General features: G+C 39.7%; 1 pseudogene; it reads right to left on the bottom strand.

Annotated features, from left to right (window-relative positions):
• Positions 1–464: 464 nt before the first annotated feature.
• LOC136388134 (la-related protein 1 pseudogene) overlaps positions 465–21028 on the bottom strand; it is a 37317-nt pseudogene continuing 16753 nt past the window's right edge.

Here is a 21028-nt window from a genome sequence, read left to right as displayed (position 1 = left end):
CTGTTGACTAATGAGTTGCCGACCACTGGCCTAGGTTGTCCAATTTTTTGGCATACAGATCTTTATAGTATTTTTTTACAATCCTTTATATTTCTGTGGTGTCAATTGTTACTTCTCCACTTTCATTTCTAATTTTATTTACTTGAGTCCTCTCTCTTTTTTTCTTGTTGAGTCTTGTTAAAGGTTCATCAATCTTGTTTATTCTTTCAAAAAAACAGCTCTTGGTTTCATTGATCTTCTGTATTGTTTTTTAGCCTTTATTTCATTTATTTCTGCTCCAATCTTATTATTTCCTTCCTACTTCTGATAGCCCAAGTGGTGTACGCATTGCTATTCAGCACAAAGGTCCATCTTAGTAACTCTAGGCCTGTCCCTTCTCTGTCCCCTCTCCTTGGACTGGGTGCCCCCATGGACTCTTGCCCACTCCTCTGTACCCCCATAAACTCCCAGGGCTGAAGGGTTTTTCACTTCCCCAAAGTCTGTGTGTCTGAGTGCTGGCTTGTCCATTTGGCATTTTTCTGAATGGGCTGGCCAGTAGGTGTTGTGGTGGGTAGGTTGTTCATGGTGGCTGGTCTGCTGGAAGACTGGGAGGGGCACTGTTTCCTGCCCTCACTTCTACCACCTCCTGCTGCTACTGCATGCAGCTTGTGGTTGCCCTCTTCACTCATGGGGGGATCCACTTGGAAGTCTTTGAGGTGTTGGAATTTGCCGAGGTATTCTTGAAGTTTGGGGTCAATGTCCAAATTTTTGGCTTTGGAATATTTCAAGAAGGCCCAGAATTTCTCCAGCCTATAGAACTGGCCAGCTTCATAGTCCTTCATCATTTCTTCCTGAAAATCCTTGAATATGTCCAACCAGACCTTCTTTTTCAGGCCGTAACTATAGTATCAAAAAAGGTACTCCAAACCATATCTGTGTTCTTCTTTGGCATACTCCAGAGCCAGCTTCTTGAATTCCTTATACATCTTTTTGTTGAAGTGATCCTGGAGGAAGAAGGACCAGAATCGAAAAACAAGGTTCATCACCTGACCAGGTGGTGACACAGTGGATAGAGCATTGAACTGGGATGTGGAGGACCCAGGTTCGAACTCTGAGGTCGCCAGCTTGAGCATGGGCTCATCTGGTTTGAGCAAAGCTCACCAGCTTGAGCCCAAGGTTGCTAGCTTGAGCAAAGGGTTACTTGGTCTGCTGTAGCCTCCCGGTCAAGGCACATATGAGAAATCAATCAATGAACAACTAAGGAACCGCAACGAAGAATTGATGTTTCTCATCTCTCTCCCTTCCTGTCTGTCCCTCTCTCTGACTCTCTCTGTCTCTGCCACAAAAGAGAGAGAGAGAGAGAGAGAGAGAGAGAAACATGGTTCATCTCCTGAGACTGGCCAATGCCCAAGGGTTTCTGCTCATTAAGGCAGCACCTATGATACTTGTGGTAGACGTGCTGTGTGAAGCCACTTTCCTTGAGCAGCTCATAGGAAGGATGTGTAGTGCTATATGGAGACTACATAAATATCATTTTCCTCATCAATTTTTCACTCACTTGTTTTATTTCTTGACAATTCCTGCCTAAATCAATTACTATCACAATGATGGCCAACTAACAATTGTATTTTATTTCATCATTCCTTTTACATTTATTAGTTGACAACCTACTGTAAGGTAGACTTTTTTAAAAACCCTATTTACTTATGTATTTATTTATATTTGTGTGGATGCATGGATTCCTATTTTATTCAGTGTATTATGACCTAATATTGTCATCATTTATTTAAATGCTCAATTTGTCCCAGATTTGGCTAGTGAAAGGCCCTTCAGTTTGGCTCCTGTACCTTTTTAACATATCTATATCATTCTTTGAGAAGTTCCTATGTTGTGGCACAAGATGTTCTAGGCTTATCTGTACTTTCCTTGTTCCAGCATTGGAATCACTTGGTTCCTTTTAGTAAAAAATGGTATTTAAAAACCAAGATTTGGGGGCTAGTCGTCCTTATTGCTATGGGAGTGTTACTTCTAATTCCTCTCAATAGAGAGCTAGATTATAGGTGTACACACACATATACACCTATAATTATTTCTATATTTCTCTATCGATATGTGTTAAATTCATGAGTTTACACAGATACTTCTAAATTACAATACGACATCACATGATTTATTATGGCATTTCATTTTTCTATATTTGAAGACAGTGAGAATCCTGCCTCCCATTATCCTCAGTCTCTACTTTCTCTGTCCCTTGTATGTAATCAATCTTCAGGTCACGTATGCCAGCTCCTTAGCCCAGTGCTACTGACTCACACCAGCAGAGAATTACTGTCCCAGCACATATCTTTTGAGAGTTTGCCTGCTCTAGCCCTGGTAGTACATAGACAAAAAGCCACCCCTCTCCTGGCCCTGTCTGATCACTAGTTTGGAGTTCTCCACTGGCCCAGCATGCAACTGACAACAGCCCTCATGGCCAAATGTTCTCCCTCAGCCCTTGTTGCATATAGACCAGGAGTTCCCTTTAACTTCAACAATGCATCCATCAAAAATAGAGATTTCTCCCGCATATTTACCCCACTGCATGCTGGTTGAGAATTCCCCACGATTTTGGTGGCTTTCTGGTCCAGAGCGACTCCTAGGCCCAGAAGTGTGCCAACTCATGCGGCTTAGGCACTGATCAGAGGTATAATGACTGAGATTGATCAGTAAATTAGGGGAATAGGCTCAGGCTATTGTTAAGGTAGTCTTTATTGATAAGAGAAAGAGGAGTCAACAGATTATGGTTGAAGGTAATTATGACAGAGAAAAGAAATAATTTATGCTTAAAATCAGTGCTGGTCATTTGCCAGCTTGCTTTCAGACCTAGTCCTTCACTTTATCCCTGCTTTGTATTATAGGTAACTATATACTCCAGGCTGCCTTGCCAACTGGTTCCAACTAGGTTTGTCCACTGGGAGGCACGCATGAGAGATTGGAGAGCAGGCGGAAGAACCAGGGTAATTTCCACATTCCCGTCTATGTTGGGCAATAGCTCCATAAGTGGCAGTTTCTCCTCTGTGATTCTAGTTTTTGTTTAATAGCTTTGTCACAGATCTGATTTTTCCAGTTGATCTATGTTTTGGGGTTTCAATAATACCCCCTTTTCCCTTTGTCTTACCGGCTCCAAGGGTGATAGGGTCTCCTGCTATTTCCAGTTTCTTGATTGCCTCCTTTCTGTTTTTCAGTTCTTCCATCACCCAAGTAACCAATTCCTTGAATTAAATTTCTTCTGCTTTAAAAACCTACTATATTTTTTGCTCCATAAGATGCACTTTTTTCCCCCCAAAAGAGGAGGAGAAAATGCCCGTGCATCTTATGGAGCAAAAAACTACACACCATTTGGTTCAGAATATTTTTTTTTCTTATTTTTCTCCTTAAAACCCTAGCTGTGTCTTATGGTCAGGTGTGTCTTATGGAGCAAAAAATACGTTAATACCTATGTTTCATGTTTTCCTTACTTGATCCATTTTTGGGTTCAACAAGTTGACTTTCGTTAAACTTGTTACATAAGCCTAGAGCTGTTGTAGCCAACTTTCTCCCATTTGAAGAAAGTCTGTCTGAGAATGGAAAAAAAAAAAAAAAAAAAAAGAGCCAAAAGACATCAAGAAGTAGATCCTGGTGATTTTAAATAATTCCTTGATCAACCATTACCTGAAACCAGATGATCCCTTGACTTTCCAGTTACTTGAAGCAATCAAGCCACTCTTTGTTTCAGTCACAATTGTTACATATCTGTATAGGTATCCTGATCATCAAATCAATTACAATTCATAAGCCATTTACTCTTTGATCCATGCAGGTGACTCTGGTTCCATTTAAAAGTTGCATATCCTAATGAAACATTTCATTGAATGATTTATTTATTTGCATTCTTAAAAGAAGAAGTTTTCTTATAACCTCTCCCTTTTACTGATCTCTCTGTTTTTTAGTGTGTGATTTCCCTGCATTCTGACAGGGTCTCATATATCCAGTATATCAGTGGAAGGGACAAAGTAAAAAATTTATGTCATCTGCATGACAGACCTGAAAAACTAGCCTCTCATTTAAATATTGTAAAAAATTGAGTTATATGCTACATAAGTGACAGGAGAATGGGGCTCTTAATCTATGTGAAAGGAAATTGGATTCAAGTTGTTTTATCTCTTGCAGATGTTCAACATTATTTTTGTCAGCTAGTAGTTAAATTGAAGAGAGACATCTTTCTCAGAATAGAAACATGAAATAATAATGTCCTCCAGCATCATCTCATCATGTTAAGCCATGAGATGGATGATATCCTGATGTGAAAAGATGCAAATGATACTGAGTTCTGAAGTATTTGTTGGGAGTGGAAGAGAAGCTGAAATTTTCTTCTATAGTACACTGTTTCCACACACACAAAAAAGATAAGGACTCCTAGAGACTCTGTTAAAAGGGGGGAGTAGGCCATAGTTTCTTAATTGACTTATTTTGGACAAGAATTCAGCAATTATTTGGGTTTAAAATGTCTTTACAGAAAGTTGGCACTAACATGCATGAGGTCCAGTGTCCTAGGAGGCTGAGCTCAGAGTGTGCCGCCTAGATTTACTCTGATCATACTCCTGACACAAAGGATATGGGCTTCATAGGGTAGGTTGGTCATGGGTGTGCTGTGGCCTCTGGCCTCCTTCCTCTTCTTCAGTAAATGCTCGGGCTCTTCTCTCCAGACATAGGTCTGTTTATCCTCCTCTGTGACTCTCAGTTCTCATTTGTGAATAATTTCATGCCTTCTGTCTGCAAGCACAGCTCTACCTTGAGTTAATCTCACAAGTTGGGAAGATGTCTTAGCCATCCCAGACCACTGAGATCTGTGATTTGATGCGCTGCTTGAGACATGCTGCCTGGTGTGCTGGAGGAACATTATAGAGCATCCCTGAGCTCTGCAATGGTGGCTTCCCCTAAAGAGTGGATTGCTGTCTCAGTTTCCCTATCAGATATTGTACTACTTAAATGAGGACTGGAATCCCAATCAATTCGTCTGGGTCCATGAAGCCTCAGAGGAGAGTGGTAAATTCTGTTCTTTCACAACTGTTCTCAGAGGACAGGCTCTCAGAGGCATAGTTTGGGGTTTATTTCTTCAGGCCCCAGGCTGCTTGTCCAGGCTTCCCTTGCTGGCCTGCTTGTCTCCATCTTCCTGTGTTGCTCAGCTGTCAGCGAGCCACCCATCTGATAATGACAATGCTGACACACGTCTCAGGACTTTGGATCCTCCTTAGACTATACACAAGTATTAGAACACAATTAACCCATGAATAAATTACTTTCTGCTTTCATACTAACTCTGACTCTTCCTTAACACATTTTTAATGTTACTGTGGCTTGATTATCAATTTTATAGTAATAATTATTGCTATTTATAATAATAATAATTAAAATTTATTATGTAAAGATTCTCTGCTAAAAACCTTACACTCATTATTTAATTCAAAAACCTGCAAGAAGACATTTATCTCATCAGTTTTCAGATGAGAAAAAAGTCCCTAATAAGTTAATTTCTTCTCTCAGATTATATAGAATTGGAATTTCAATCCATGGCTGTTCAGTGTTAAAGTTTGTGCTTATAACCATGATATCCTGACTCACTTTCATATACTGCATGTGATTTATAACTTCTTTTTACAGTAATTCATAGAACGAAGGCAATCTCAGTGTTAGTTAAAATAAATATATTGGGTTTCTACTTTGTTTATAGGGAGGAATGGGCAAGAAGTGGGAATGGTAACAAAATAGGTTATTTTATTTAAATTTTATTTTACAGTGCCATTTATAAAGATGTGAAAAATATGATTATCTCATGTATTATCTAGTGTAATTGTGCTCATGCACACACACACACACACTCATACCCCTAATAGGTTTACAGATACTATTTTTGAGAACTTCTTCAATGCTGGGTGCATTATATTATCTGCTGTCTTAGATTCAAATTTCCCAGAAAGTAGCACAGAGCCTGAGGCAAAGAATAAAGCACTAATAATTTATTTTGAGGTATAAACCCAGGGCAGCAAAAGTGAAGAAAAGGTAAAGAGAGGTGAGAAGCAATGCAAAGTGACTTAATTGATTAGTGCTTTGTAGCAAGCATAGAGAGACAAGACTGTCCACTTAGCGGGTGTGTTTGCAAAACTATGTAGGGCTTTTCTGCAGACTCTATAGAGAAATCCTGCCTCTGAGTCATTAATTGGAAAGCAGAAGGTGGGGCAATTTATTTTCTTTCATTCCTCCTTTACCTGTTTTTCCACTGGTTAGATTTTGTCCAATTGAAAGTTAATTTCCTCACATTTCAGCAGATGCTGGAATGTGAGATCCTAGGTCTTGGGATTCATTCACATCTGAACAGGGTAAGAAGACTGAGCAACTCTGATCATGTGGTTGGTTGACCCATCTGTGTAGAGGTAGCCAAGGAGGCTTTCCCTGGGCAAGAAATTTGTTGGCCCCAATGGACAGCAAGCTGGCAGAGCCTAAGGAGGTGAAGAACCTTTTTGGTTGATGTTTCTACTTATAATTCAGGACAACCCTGAAAGGTGACTACATATTATCTCATACTTCTCACTTTACAGCTGAGGAAATGGGCTAGTTTGCCCAAGATCTCATATCCGTGAGCAGTCAAGCCAGAGTTTGAAACCAAATCAGTTTGCTTTCAAATATTATGCTTTGTCCAGTATACTACTTAGATGTTCTTACATGTTTTAATTTTAATTTAAAAGAAAAGGGATGAAAGTCATACAAAGTTCTTGTGGAAAATAAAATAAATAACCATCTATAATCTGTAGACCCAAAAATAATCATTTAAAAATGTCCATAATTTTTTTATAATATTATCTTTCAGTTTTTCTGTAATATTTTTACATATATAAACAAATAAAAAAGGGGGGTTCTGGGGAAAGTAACCTCCCAGGGTGATCTGACCATAAATTTCTAACTGGGCAGGTCAGGGTGAGTAGTCATGCCCCAGGCCAAAACTTTATTAAAAGGCTTATCTTTGCCTTAAGCAAGCCCTGTGTCTGTGCATCTAGTTTAATGTACCTTTAAAATCCCCCTTTCAGAAGCCTCCTTCTAGTATCATCTTAACCAGCTGGGAATCTGATCCTCACCTTGGTTCTCTCCCCTCTTTATATGAACTTCCTCACATTTCCTCCTTAATTTCAAATGTATAAAAAAGTAACTGACAAAACTGTTTATTTTCTGGTGTATTCTACCCAGTGTATATCATCGGTTTAACTCAAACTTTTATAAAAATTCTCTACATGTTTGTATGTTCTTACATCAACACATAGTTGAAATAATGTAAATACTGTAGCTTAGACCCTGGCTGGTTGGCTCAACAGTAGAGCTTCAGCCTGGCGTATAGAAGTCCCAGGTTTGATTCCCAGTCAGGAAACACAAGAGAAAGGGCCATCTGCTTCTCCCGACCTCCCCACTTCTGCAGCCTTCTCCCCTCCTGCAGCCATGGCTCGAATGGTTCCAGCAAAGTTGGCCCAGGGCTCTGAAGATGTCTCCATGGCCTTACCTCAGGTGCTAAAATAGCTCGGTTGCTGAGCAACACAGCAGCAGCCCAGACAGGCAGAGCATCACCTGGTAGGGGGCTTGCCGGGTGGATCTCCGTTGGGGTGCATGCCAGCGTCTGTCTCTGCCTCCCTACCTCTCACTTAATAATAATAAAAAAATTCTGTAGCTATGTACCTGTCATTGATCAATATAAGGAAAGTAGTATCCTCTGTTGATATAAACTTTTATGATTCCATGAAAGTCCCTGGATGTAGCATAATATGCTTTGAAAGCAGCCAGTCTAGGATCCATTCTCTTCTTTCACTGGGGGGATGGGGTGTATTCCTAGGTAAGAAGGATGGATGGCAAGTAAAAATGGTCTAATCTTATAAACACACTAATGATGGACCTCTCGACAAATTAAATGATTTTTGCTGGCAGAAGAGTCCTTGTCCATGGAATGCTTTTAGCAGAATGTACTTTAGTGTCTAGGATTTCTTAGGTAAACAAACCTGGAATCCACGAATTTACAGGGCATGGCTTTCTGGAAAATGTCATATAAATTATGTAAATATCTGAGTATAAATGGAGATGTTTCAGATGTTTCTTGAACTGAGTAACTCCTGGGTAAGTAAGGTGATTACAAACCTTTCTTAGAGACCTCATTTATTATTTAGGTCCTGAGTACCTCAGACTCAGGGAGAAAAAATCCAAAAGAATGCAGCTAGGGCTCTGCCCTGCCATATCTGTGCCACTTTATTATTTGCGTCTTTGAAATTATTAGTAGCTTGGTATTGGGTAAGCTCTCTGATGTATGTGAGTCTCCTTGGACAATTGGATCTTTGTTGTGTCCTGTGCTATCTCAGTTCATAACCATTTCCTCATTGATGACATTTTAATTAAATAATAATATTTTGTAATGTTACTAAAATATACAACTTTGGTCAAGTCATTGTCTGTGTTTTATGTCATTTGTTTTTGAACGATTCTGAGAGGACTTTGCTGTTCTATACTTCTTCATAGCTACAAGAGGGAGACCTCTGCCATCCCTCCTGTTCTTGCTACTACATGGAGAAAGAGAGGAATCAAGGGGAAAAAAGAGAAAGAAGTAGGAGCAGAAGGAATGCCTCCCGCAATCTTTCTTCCCTCTCAGGCATCGTTCCTGCTGCAATCCTTCCCTTCCTAGTTCTTGCCTTAGAAACCCCATTCCTGCTCCAGACCCTGGCCTCCTGAGCTCTCCCAGCTTCCCCCTATAATAATTAATGCCTTCCCCGGCTACTGGAGAAACCTCAAGCAACTTGGTGGTTCAGCAGGGGAGAGATACATTCCTGACATTCCCAAATTGGAACTGGTGGTTCATAGCACATCTGGATTCTTTATCCAGGATTCATAGAAAAAATTTGAGGGAGAGAGAATCAGTAAATTCGGAGGGGGAAAATGTATACCTTTATATTCACTAACCAACCTCTAACCAAAATTTATCATTTCTTTCCATTTTGAATGTTAGCAAAACAACAGCACACAAACTCCGCTCCTACAAATAGACATCTGACTGAAGCAAGTTGTAGTGGTGTGAGAACTGGGTGGGGTGGTGCCTCTATGTTACTGTGTTTTTCTTATCATTTTATAAGACTGGTCCCTTGCTCCTTTTATCCATTCCCATTTTTTCTGTGGGAGCAGCAGCATGTGAGGTAGTGGAAGAACACTAGCCTGGGGATCAGTCAGTCTGGGTTTTCACCTTTCCTGTGGTCGTTGGTAAACTGAAGGGCTGCACTCAATGGTCGTCATCCCTTTCCACATTGCCTTCTAGGAATTTTTGAGTGTCAAATAGGAAATATTCAAGTAAGCCGACTGCTTTATTGCTAGTGAAAAGGTTATAATATCATGACCCCCCTATAGTTTTAATGCACTGATGAAGTGAAAAACTGACCATGGGAAGCATAGCATATAATCATTCCTCCTCTGTGCCCCCACCCAACTTTTCTGGAGTACACTTCTAGGTAGTACAAGCTGGCCATGGAAAAATTCCACCTAGCCAGTTTCTTACAAGTGAGGGAAAGTCAGAGGGACAGATGAAGAGGGCGATGCGGGGAATGCTTTGAGCTGTGATAGCCAATAGTAGCAGTAAGATGCCCCTAGTCTGCACAGGGATCTAGAGTGGCTGTCCTCTGAGGCTGGTGCAGGGATACTGCTCTCATTCCTCCAATCTCAGAGCAATTCTGTGCATGTAATGATTGATCTCATACTTTTTTATTTCTAAAAGAGAGAAGCTAAAACTTTGGGTGAAGATAGCTTTATGTGTTGCTGAAGTATGTTAGGCATGAGGAGGCAATAGTAAAACTCATGGGCTAAAGTAATTGTTTTCACTGCCTTCATTCTTCTCCTGTGCTGTATACCTATGTTGACTTTTAGGTTACTCATCCGTAAATACAATTCTCAGTATTTTCTTTAAAATCTTTCCATGAATGTTCTACTCTCTAGGTTGAGGGAGGATCCCTAAGGTGAGGTGAAGAGGGAACAGTTCCCAGCAGAAGTTCTTGTTGGCCTGAAGCTGAGTGAAATGCCCCAAACATAGGAAATAAAGATCAAGTGTGAGTATGTCACTCATACTACATTTTCCAGCAAAATCACACAGGATTTTTTTTTTAACACAGAACCAGCAAGCTATTCAATGAATGATTTAATGATTTGGTCTTATTCAAATCAGACTGAAGCCCTGTGCATAGATTCTGAAATAATAATAATAATAATAATAATAATAATAATAATAATAATAGAGTAGAGGAGGAAGAGAGAAACAAAGTTGATGTAAAACATACTAGAGAAAAATTTCCTATAGAACTGGAGAAAAGTATAGGGAAATTGTTCCTCAAATCTCAAAGAGGTTATCCATAACAAACATTATTATCAGAAAAAAATATTTCAAAAAATGATAGAAAGCTCAGAGAAAAATTTAAAGGCAACAGGAAACAACACAGAAAGAATAAACGGAATTGAAAACAGATATATATATATATATGGCAGGTTTGACAACTTCACCCAAAATGAAAGAAACAAAGACATAAAAAAGATTATAGACAAGGTACTGGATATGGAAGAAAAACAAAGGTTCAATATATGCTAATTGACATTTCTGAGAAAGAGAACAGAACAGATGGAACAGAAATAATTTCAATAATATAAAACAGTTTTGTTCAATAAAAGCCTGAATCAACACATTGAAGGGTAACAGCATGATATGGTACAGATTGGCACAGCACAACCAATACCAGTCATATCCTTAAAAAGTCACTGAATATGAAATAAAGGAAGATTTATATGGGCGTGAAGAAAAGAATTTAAGTCTCAAAGGAGGGGAAAGTTTAGCTGACTTCAGATTTCTTCGTAGCAATATTTAATGCCAAAAGATGGTGAAGCAATGTCAACCAAGTGTAAATCATTTATTAACCATGCAAGTTCAAGTCTAAAGGCAATAGATAATCTCAATAATGCTGGAATCTAGGCAATACAGTAGATTAGAGTTCTTGGAAGAAATAAACCCAATGAATTAGAAGTTTATTCAAAATAAGTGTAACCAGATTATGGAATGGGTTGAACTTGAAATAGCCAAATATAAAATCTTTCTTCACATTCTCCATACCATTGTTAATCCAAATTCGGATGGACCCGAATTATGGAAGACAGAAGCAAGGTCCGTCGTTTACACATTAAAGCTTTATTGTCTAGCTTGGCCAAGCGGCGGGAACTCCGACAGAAATCTGACGGAGAGCGCGCTGGCCCTTTGTTCTACTTAGTTTTTATAGTTTTGTAAGTGGGAAGTACAGAAGCAAAACTTGCAATTAGGAGCCCCTTACCGCTATTGGTTATAGCCATATGTCCTTTAACATGATAGGACCACGTTCAATTTGCAAACCATACATCATTTTGGAGAGAACAAAATTTACAAGTCAACACAATGGTAGAAAGATATCTCTTTACATATTAAAAGGCCTTCCTATATTTTCTAGTGTTCATCCACCATCTCTCTGTCCAGAGTCAGATGTATTAACCACATGCATTTACATAAGAGAGGTAGTTTCCGTGGGGACAAATGCCCGCAAATGGCTCATTGCTATAAGAAAAGGTTTATTTTGGCTTTTCCTTCCTGCACCTGGCTAGCCATTCACTCCTTTCCCCACAGGTGTGGTGGAATGTCAGGGAATCTATGCTTCCTTCCCTTTTCATTTACAATACAATGGCAAGAGCCATCCTAGTTATGCTAATCACACAGCACAGAGACTATGCTCACAATTTCTCTTAACCCAAACTAATAAAATGTTCACCAAGCCTCCTAAAATATTAATATTAATTCTGTAGCCTTTGGTACTTTACAACACCTGTGGGTGAAGCGGCTCAGTGGCTCCTCACCATCCTAGTCAAATCTTCCTTTCTTGTTCTTTCAATAATATATTGGTCTGATTCCATCTGTGGGGAAAATAGCTGTGTTAGGCTTGCTCGCTTGTATTTTGCCTGATTGGTGCATGAGCATGGGGCAGCACCATGTGTGTATAGTCTATGTAAGGCCGCAGGTGCTTGCCCTCACAGATTGCAAATTGTGGATTGCCTGCTGCCATTGGGAAGGGCTATTGTTTGCCAGTGAAGGCCCCCCCCCCCCCCAGTCTGTTTGGCTTGAGAGTCCTGAGAGAGAGAGAGAGAAAGAGAGAGAGAGAGAGAGAGAGAGAGACAGTTTACTCTGCTTGCCTACTCATCTGCAGTTGCGAGAGTCTAATAACCAAAATGGCCCACCATTTTCTGACTTCACAGTTCGTCTATCGTCTGCCTGAATCCAGTGTGAACCTGTGGCCTTGGCCACTGGCCTTATACCAGGGGTCCCCAAACTACGGCCCGCGGGCCACATGCGGCCCCCTGAGGCCATTTATCTGGCCCCCGCTGCACTTCTGGAAGGGGCACCTCTTTCATAGGTGGTCAGTGAGAGGAGCATAGTTCCCATTGAAATACTGGTCAGTTTGTTGATTTAAATTTACTTGTTTGTTATTTTAAATATTGTATTTCTTCCCGTTTTGTTTTTTTACTTTAAAATAAGATATGTGCAGTGTGCATAGGGATTTGTTCATAGTTTTTTTTTGTAGTCCGGCCCTCCAATGGTCTGAGGGACGGTGAACTGGCCCCCTGTGTAAAAAGTTTGGGGACCCCTACCTTATACAGTTACTGCAAAATTCCATAAAGCTTCTTTTATCTCATATTCAATTTTACTCTCATTTTCTTTCAATTCCATGGTTGGGTACTTATGGCACATGATGGGTACCAGAATGATGAATACCAAAGTGTGCCCCTTTGGCATATGAATTATTTTGAACTAAACAAATTGAGAACCAACAGAGTTAGGAAAAGCTCTTACCTCCCCTTAACTATCTAAAAATAAAGCACAAATTTTTCCTTTTGTGAGGGAAATTCCTTTTGAAATTTACATTTACAAATAAAATTTCTGTCCGTAAGATGTCTCTGTACCAGGAAGAGAACTACTCCCAGAGATAACTCTTATCACTTGAGAGTCTTATCTGCATAACAAGACAACTTCTATCATATTTATTTTCTCCTATAACTTCTCTCCACCCAAGAGGCTCAGAATCCCTTTTCCTTTGTTTAGCCCAAGATGGACATGTAAGACTTCTGTGAGCCACATTTTATGTTGTGAGCTCCCAATGTCTTATCTCCATCTGTTTCATCATTGAAAAAGTCCAGTCTTGTCTTCATTAGACCCAACACAAAGACCAGTGTCCAAAATTTCTGTGCCATGATTCAATCCATATCAAAACTTAGTCCAGTCCAGCTTTTGTCCTTGTCTGGCACTGGTGGCACTCTAGTTGGTGCTGTACCCAGGCCCATGCTTTGGAGTCCATGTGGTTTGCCATGGGCACCAGACTGCTACTGTGCCCTCATGGGTATGGAGAAAACTCATGAATGGGGCAAACAGATAATCCTGAGAGAGAGAGAGACAGAGAGAGAGACAGAGAGAGAGATAGAGGGAGAGAAGGGCAAGAGCTAGCTTTTTGTTAAGCTGATTCTGTTATATCAGGCTTTGGTAAGGACTGGGCATTCTTCAAAGTAACCTATCAACTTCTCAATCTTTCCTGGGTTGTGCTGAATCCTCCCCCTAACCAATCCATTTTCTAGACCTTCTAGGGTGTGGCCCTTATTGAATCTGATCCTTTCCCCAGGCCAGACAAACAGGCCTCTATGGCCATCATCTTGGCTCGTACTGCACACACCTCATGGTAGAAGCACCTCCTCTGTGCCATCTTGACTTCTGCACATGGGCCCCAGCAGAGGAATTTCTCCTGCTGTTGTTTATTACCCCTCTGCCTCCCTATAGTCTGGGGATGGACGTATTGTACCCTGGGGAGATTGAGAAGTAGGCCCTTCCTCCCTACCAGGGGGATGGAGGGGTGTTAATCCCCTTGGTGGGGCAATGCTGCAGTTTCCTGGGGTGTCTGAAGCTGTAATTTCCTAGAAAAGCAAGCAGGTTTTTAATGTCTGATTCCCTTGCTTCCTTTCTTTATCAGCATCTAGCTATCTACACTAACAAAAGCATAAAAATAATTGCTAACTAATGTTGGGAGTTGGAAGGAGCAAATGTAGAAGGAATTAAAAATGTCAAAAAATTTTTTCATCTTTCATGGCAAGGGTTAGCAAATAGATATTGTTAAAATTGAATTGTGTGGCTAAAAATTGTGATTTCAAGCTATCAGTATTTTTTCCTCATAATTATATATATATATTTTTTAAAACTTAGAGTGGTGGTTATCACCTAGAAGTGATTTTGACCCACCTTCCCAGGGGCATTTGGCCATGGCTGGAGATATTTTGGTTGTCCCGCTGGAAGGAGGGTGTTTCTACTGGTGTTTAGCAGGTAAAGGCCAGGGACATGGCTATGAAAGGATTAGCAGCCCACCGAAGTGATATGAAAATTACTTAAAACTGAAAATAATTGAATAATTAATACCCACAAAAAAGAAACATTAACCTAAACTTAAGCAAAGCCCTCTGAAAATATAGCTGGCCAGTGACCCTCTTTGAGGGAAGTTCCTATTTGAAAGGAGAAATAGGAAGTTTGAACTCAGCCTTTCGTTAGCATCAGAAAGTTCAGCAGACTCTTCCAAACTTACCCATTGATGCCCAACTCCCTCCTTCTTTCTGTTCCATTAATAGAGGAACCTTTACCCCTGGTACTTCAGTGACTTACTTCTTACTAAGTGCTTCCAAGTGCATGTGTAAACAAACCCATACTTTTTTCCTGATAATTTATTGTCATTTAATTTGCAGACCCTCACACTTCACACTTTTGAACCTAAGTAGGTTGAGAAAAAATTTTCCTCCCAATACCTAGAATGCACAGGTCAGACCCCATAACAGAGACATACTTTGTTTTATTTTTTTAGAGAGATAGAGATAGACAGAGAGAGATGGACAGGAAGGGAGAGAGATGAGAAGCATCAACTCATAGTTGCAGCACTTTAGTTGTTCATTGCTTGCCTTCTCCTATGTGCCTTGACAGGGTGGGGGTGGGGGGCTCCAACTGAGCCAGTGAACCCTTGTTCAAGCCAGCAACATTGGGCTCAAGCCAACAATCATGGGGTCATGTCTGTGATCCCATGCCCAAGCCAGCGACTCTGTGTTCAAGCTGGTGAGCCCACTCTCAAGCTGGTGAGCCTACACTCAAGCTGGCAACCTTGGGGTTGAAAACCTGGGTCCTCAGCATCCCAGGTCAATGCCTCCTCTATCCACTGTACCACCACTTGCTCAGGCCAAAGAAAAATATTTTAAATATTAAAGTAATTTGTTGTGGAGAAATGTTTTTCTGATGTTTAGTAATTCATTCAATATTACTATAGGTTTTTGTTGTTAAAGTGAAGTAAAATAAAACTGGACACTTCAAAATATGTAGCTCTTACACTATGATCTTGCTTTTATAGAACTATTCCTAGTTCTTCTATCTATATATGCACATACAGAGATGTTTGGGGTGTTCACAGATTGATGAATGATTGATATTTCTGAGTAGTGAGATGTAGAGTCACTATTTTCCCTTTCCTATTTTGTTTTCCCCCTTGATCACTTAAAGTTTATTTTTCAATAATGATGAATATAATATTTACAAAAGTTGTGGATTTTTCCTTCATTCCTGCAAGAAAAAGCAACAGCAACAATAACAAAACCTTTTAATGGATCTCTATGTGGCTAAGAAAAAAAAGTTCAGCTTATCTCCTCTGGCCCCTGTCCATATGAAAAGAAAACAACACATATATCAGTAACCTAGGCCAATAATGCACGTGTCTGCATGGCTGAAGAATGTGTCAAACATTTAAAAAGAGTCTAGACGAGACGAGGGTGTGGAGGAAGCTACCGCAGGGACGTTCATTCAAGCCGCGAGGAAGTGCGCCTGTGGTGGTGGTGAGTCAGCCCACACTCGGGAGCCGCGAGCCGCTGCGAGCAGCGCCCGGTTCGGTTGCAGAGAGAGCACCGCTGCCGCGAGCAGCCGCGAGCAGCCGCGAGCAGCGCCCGGTTCGGTTGCAGAGCGAGCACCGCCCACACTCCGGAGCGGCGAGCAGCAGACCGAGCACCGCTAACGTTCCCAGCGGCCCGCGCACGGGGAGCGGGAGAGGCCCCAGGGCGGTATTCCCTACTTGGGAGATTCTCTCCGCAGCCATTCAAGCTAACAATCAAGCGTTGGGGGAGGGGCGCGCGCAGGCAGCCTGAAATACCCTCGGGAGCACAGCTGCGACCCAATTACTGAAATTAACTTAACCGGTGAAATCTGCGCACCCTCGGTTCTAATTGATAAGATCTCTCTCAGTTCACCGACCCAAGACAAGAGGCGTGATATTTTTTAGTGCCTCTCGCTAAAGGGGCGGGGGCAACTTCTGATTGATAGAGCCTCCATATTCAGGGATAAACACTAACAAGAAGGACTTGGCAGATAATAAGATCTATACTACACTAGTCGCAAGCAGAGACTAGTGCCTCTTCTTCCCAGCCGAAACAGGCTACAAAGTGTGGAAAGCCTGGGTTGAGAGGTCCAACAGAATGCTAGGCGCTGAACAGTCACCTTGACAACAATTGACTCCCACCCCCGCCTGATTACACTGGAGGCCCTGACTGCCACAGCCTTTCCCAAAGCCTTGCACTGAGTGGGGTAGAGTGGGGATTTCCCAGCTCTTTGAGCCTCTTACTCCCCAGGCAGAAGCAGTGGCAGCCTTATAGCTGGATCACCAGGCTGCTAATTCAGGAAGGGGGGACTAGGAGAGAGAATCCAGAAAAGCAAACTCTCTCATCGTTGGACCCTGCAAACGCCAACAAGCCTTGACTACCAGCAAGACTAAAGCCAATTATATGACATTGCCATAGAATCCCATCAACTGCAAATCCCTACCTAAGTGTGACACAGGGGCAGAGCCTGGGGTACAGAGTCACCGACCAGGAAGAGGGAGAGAAAAGAAAAAGGAAGAAGTTAACATCTCAAAATCAAGAAAAATCCACAGACTTTACAACTTGTTCCACTAATTTTTTTTGTTGTTGTTGTTGTTGTTTGTTTCTTCTATCTTATTGCCTTTATTTCCTCCACCTCGGTCCTTCTATTCTCTGCCCATCTTATGCTTCCCTTTTCTTGAACTACACTACCCATAAGTGTTACATTTTATTTCTCTTCTTCATCCTCACCCTCCTTTAAGGTTATACTCCAAAACACTTAACTCTCACTCTCTCCTCTTTTTTTTTTTTTTTTTGTTTTGCTTTATTTTGTTTTTTTCTCTTCCTTTTTTATTTCTTCCTTCGTTTTTCTCTTTTTCTTATTTTTTCCTTTCTATTCGTTTTTTCTTTTCTCGTTTTACTTTCCTCCCATTTAATCCTCAATCACGAACAAATTAGTTAATTTGGGACTCAAGGCTTTTTTTGGCTTTATTTTTCTTTTTCGCTTTTGTTTTTGTTTTTTTCTTGTTTGTTTATTTTTGTGGCATTTTGGGTCCTCCCAACCCAAGGTCTCCATTGTATTTAGTCTTCGCTCCACTTAATACAACAGATTTTTACTTATTATTTTTATTTTTTTCTTCTTTATTATTCCTTTTTTTGTCCTTTTTTCTGGTTCCCTCTTATCCCTCTCATTATATCTCTTAGTTGACCATCACCCACAAGCAAATCATCTTATGCTTGTCTAAGATTTTCTTCCTTTTTTTTTTTTTTGCATTTAGTAGGTCCCTACTCCCCTTTTTTTTTGCCCCTTGAACTCTTCACCGCAAATCAGGCCCTCCATTATAGGCACAATATTTCCCTGAGGAGGGGAGAGGAGGGAAAGAGAAGAAAGAAAAAAAGGGGGAAATAATAAATTATTACTGCTTTTTTTTTGTGGGGTGTTTTAACTTTTTTTTTTTTTCACTTTTTACTCTTTATTAATTCTAATTAGTGCTATCAACAAGACCACCCTCAGATGCCAATAAGAAAGAGGAAATCGAATATTATGGATACAAAAGAAAGAGAGGTAACACAAATAGATGTGGAAAAATCTATGGAGACAAGACTTAACATATTGGAAGCCTTGGAGCTAAATGACAGAGAATTTAAAATAGAAATCTTAAAAATACTCAGAGATATACAAGAAAACACAGAAAGGCAATATAAGGAGATCAGAAAACAACTCAATGAACACAAAGAATATATTACCAAGGAAATTGAAACTATAAAAACAAATCAAACAGAAATGAAAAACTCAATTCACGAGCTGAAAAACGAGGTAACAAGCTTAGCTAGCAGAACAGCCCAGATTGAAGATAGGATTAGTGAAATAGAAGACAAACAACTTGAGGCACAACAGAGAGAAGAAGAAAGAGACTCAAAAATAATAAAAAACGAGAAAGCCCTACAAGAATTATCTGACTCCATCAGAAAGAATAACATAAGAATAATAGGTATATCAGAGGGAGAAGAGAAAGAAAATGGAATGGAGAATATACTCAAACAAATAATAGACGAGAACTTCCCAAGCCTGTGGAAAGAACTAAAGCCTCAAATTAAAGAAGCAAACAGAACACCGAGTTTTCTTAACCCCAACAAACCCACTCCAAGGCACATCATAATAAAGATGACACAAACCAATGACAAAGAAAAAATTCCCAAGGCAGCCAGGGAAAAGAAGAGTACAACATATAAAGGAAGGCCTATTAGATTATCATCAGATTTCTCAGCAGAAACTCTACAAGCTAGAAGAGAGTGGACCCCAATATTTAAAGCCCTGAAAGAGAGGAACTTTCAGCCAAGAATACTATACCCATCAGAGCTATCCTTCAAGTACGAAGGAGATATAAAAACATTCACAAATACAGAAAAGATGAGAGAATTTATCAACAGAAAACCCCCACTCCAGGAAATACTAAAGGGGGTTTTCCAACCAGATTCAAAGAACAAAAGAAAACAACACCACAAGTAACAGCTCCACCAAGAACACAATAAAACCAAACTTAAACTGTGATAACAAAGGAAAAAAAGGGGGGAGAGAATGGAGATTAACAGTAGCATAGGACAATAAAGTGCAGAAATACTTATAAGATAGGGTACTACAATGAATATGGTAGGTACCCTTTTCATTACTTAATGGTAACCACTCTAGAAAAAACCACCACAAAAACACATGACTTAAAAAAGGTAGCAACAGAGGAAAGAAGTATGGAACACAAACAAAAAAAAACAAATGATAGAAAAACAAAAGAGAAGAATCAAACTAGATACAAAACTAACAGAAAGCAATTTATAAAATGGCAGTAGGGAACCCACAAGTGTCAATAATTACACTAAATGTAAATGGATTAAACTTACCAATAAAAAGACACAGAGTAGCAGAATGGATTGAAAAAGAAAATCCAACTATATGCTGCCTACAAGAAACACATCTAAGCAACAAGGATAAAAACAAATTCAAAGTGAAAGGCTGGAAAACAATACTCCAAGCAAACAACACCCAAAAAAAAGCAGGTGTAGCAATACTCATATCTGATAATGCTGACTACAAGACAGAAAAAGTACTCAGAGACAAAAATGGTTACTTCATAATGATTAAGGGGACACTGAATCAAGAAGACATAACAATCCTTAATATATATGCACCAAACCAAGGAGCACCAAAATATATAAGGCAGCTACTTATTGACCTTAAAACAAAAACTAACAAAAATACAATCATACTTGGAGACCTCAATACTCCGCTGACGGCTCTAGATCGGTCATCCAAACAGAGAATCAATAAAGATATAGTGGTCTTAAACGAAATACTAGAACACCTGGATATGATAGACATCTACAGGACACTTCATCCCAAAGCGACAGAGTATACATTTTTCTCTAGTGTACATGGAACATTCTCAAGAATTGACCATATGTTGGGCCACAAAGACAATATCAGCAAATTTAGAAAAATTGAAATTGTACCAAGCATATTTTCTGATCATAAAGCCTTGAAACTAGAATTCAACTGCAAAAAAGAGGGGGAAAAACCCACAAAAATGTGGAAACTAAACAACATACTTCTAAAAAATGAATGGGTCAAAGAAGAAATAAGCGCAGAGATCAAAAGATATATACAGACAAATGAAAATGAAAATACGACATATCAGAATCTCTGGGATGCAGCAAAAGCAGTAATAAGAGGAAAGTTCATATCACTTCAGGCCTATATGAACAAACAAGAGAGAGCCGAAGTAAACCACTTAACTTCACACCTTAAGGAACTAGAAAAAGAAGAACAAAGACAACCCAAAACCAGCCGAAGAAAGGAGATAATAAAAATCAGAGCAGAAATAAATGAAATAGAGAACAGAAAAACTATAGAAAAAATCAATAAAACAAGGAGCTGGTTCTTTGAAAAGATCAACAAAATTGACAAACCCTTGGCAAGTCTCACCAAGGAAAAAAGGCACAGGACTCAAATAAATAAAATCCAAAATGAAAGAGGAGAGATCACCATAGACATCATAGATATACAAAGAATTATTGTAGAATACTATGAAAAATTATATGCCACCAAATACAACAATCTAGAAGAAATGGATAAATTCCTAGAACAATACAACCTTCCTAGACTGAGTCATGAAGAAGCAGAAAGCCTAAACAGACCAATCAGCAGGGAGGAAATAGAAAAAACTATTAAAAACCTCCCCAAAAATAAAAGTCCAGGCCCAGACGGTTATACTAGTGAATTCTATCAAACATTCAAAGAAGACTTGGTTCCTATTCTACTCAAAGTCTTCCAAAAAATTGAAGAAGAAGCAATACTTCCAAACACATTTTATGAGGCCAACATAACCCTCATACCAAAACCTGGCAAGGATGGCACAAAGAAAGAAAACTACAGACCAATATCTCTAATGAATACAGATGCTAAAATTCTAAACAAAATACTGGCAAACCGAATACAACAACATATTAAAAAAATAATACATCATGATCAAGTGGGATTCATCCC

This window comes from Saccopteryx leptura, chromosome 1, assembly GCF_036850995.1.
Source record: "Saccopteryx leptura isolate mSacLep1 chromosome 1, mSacLep1_pri_phased_curated, whole genome shotgun sequence".
NCBI classification, from domain to species: Eukaryota; Metazoa; Chordata; class Mammalia; order Chiroptera; family Emballonuridae; genus Saccopteryx; species Saccopteryx leptura.
Note: the sequence above shows the minus strand (reverse complement) of the source record. Positions and strands in the feature narration are given on the sequence as shown.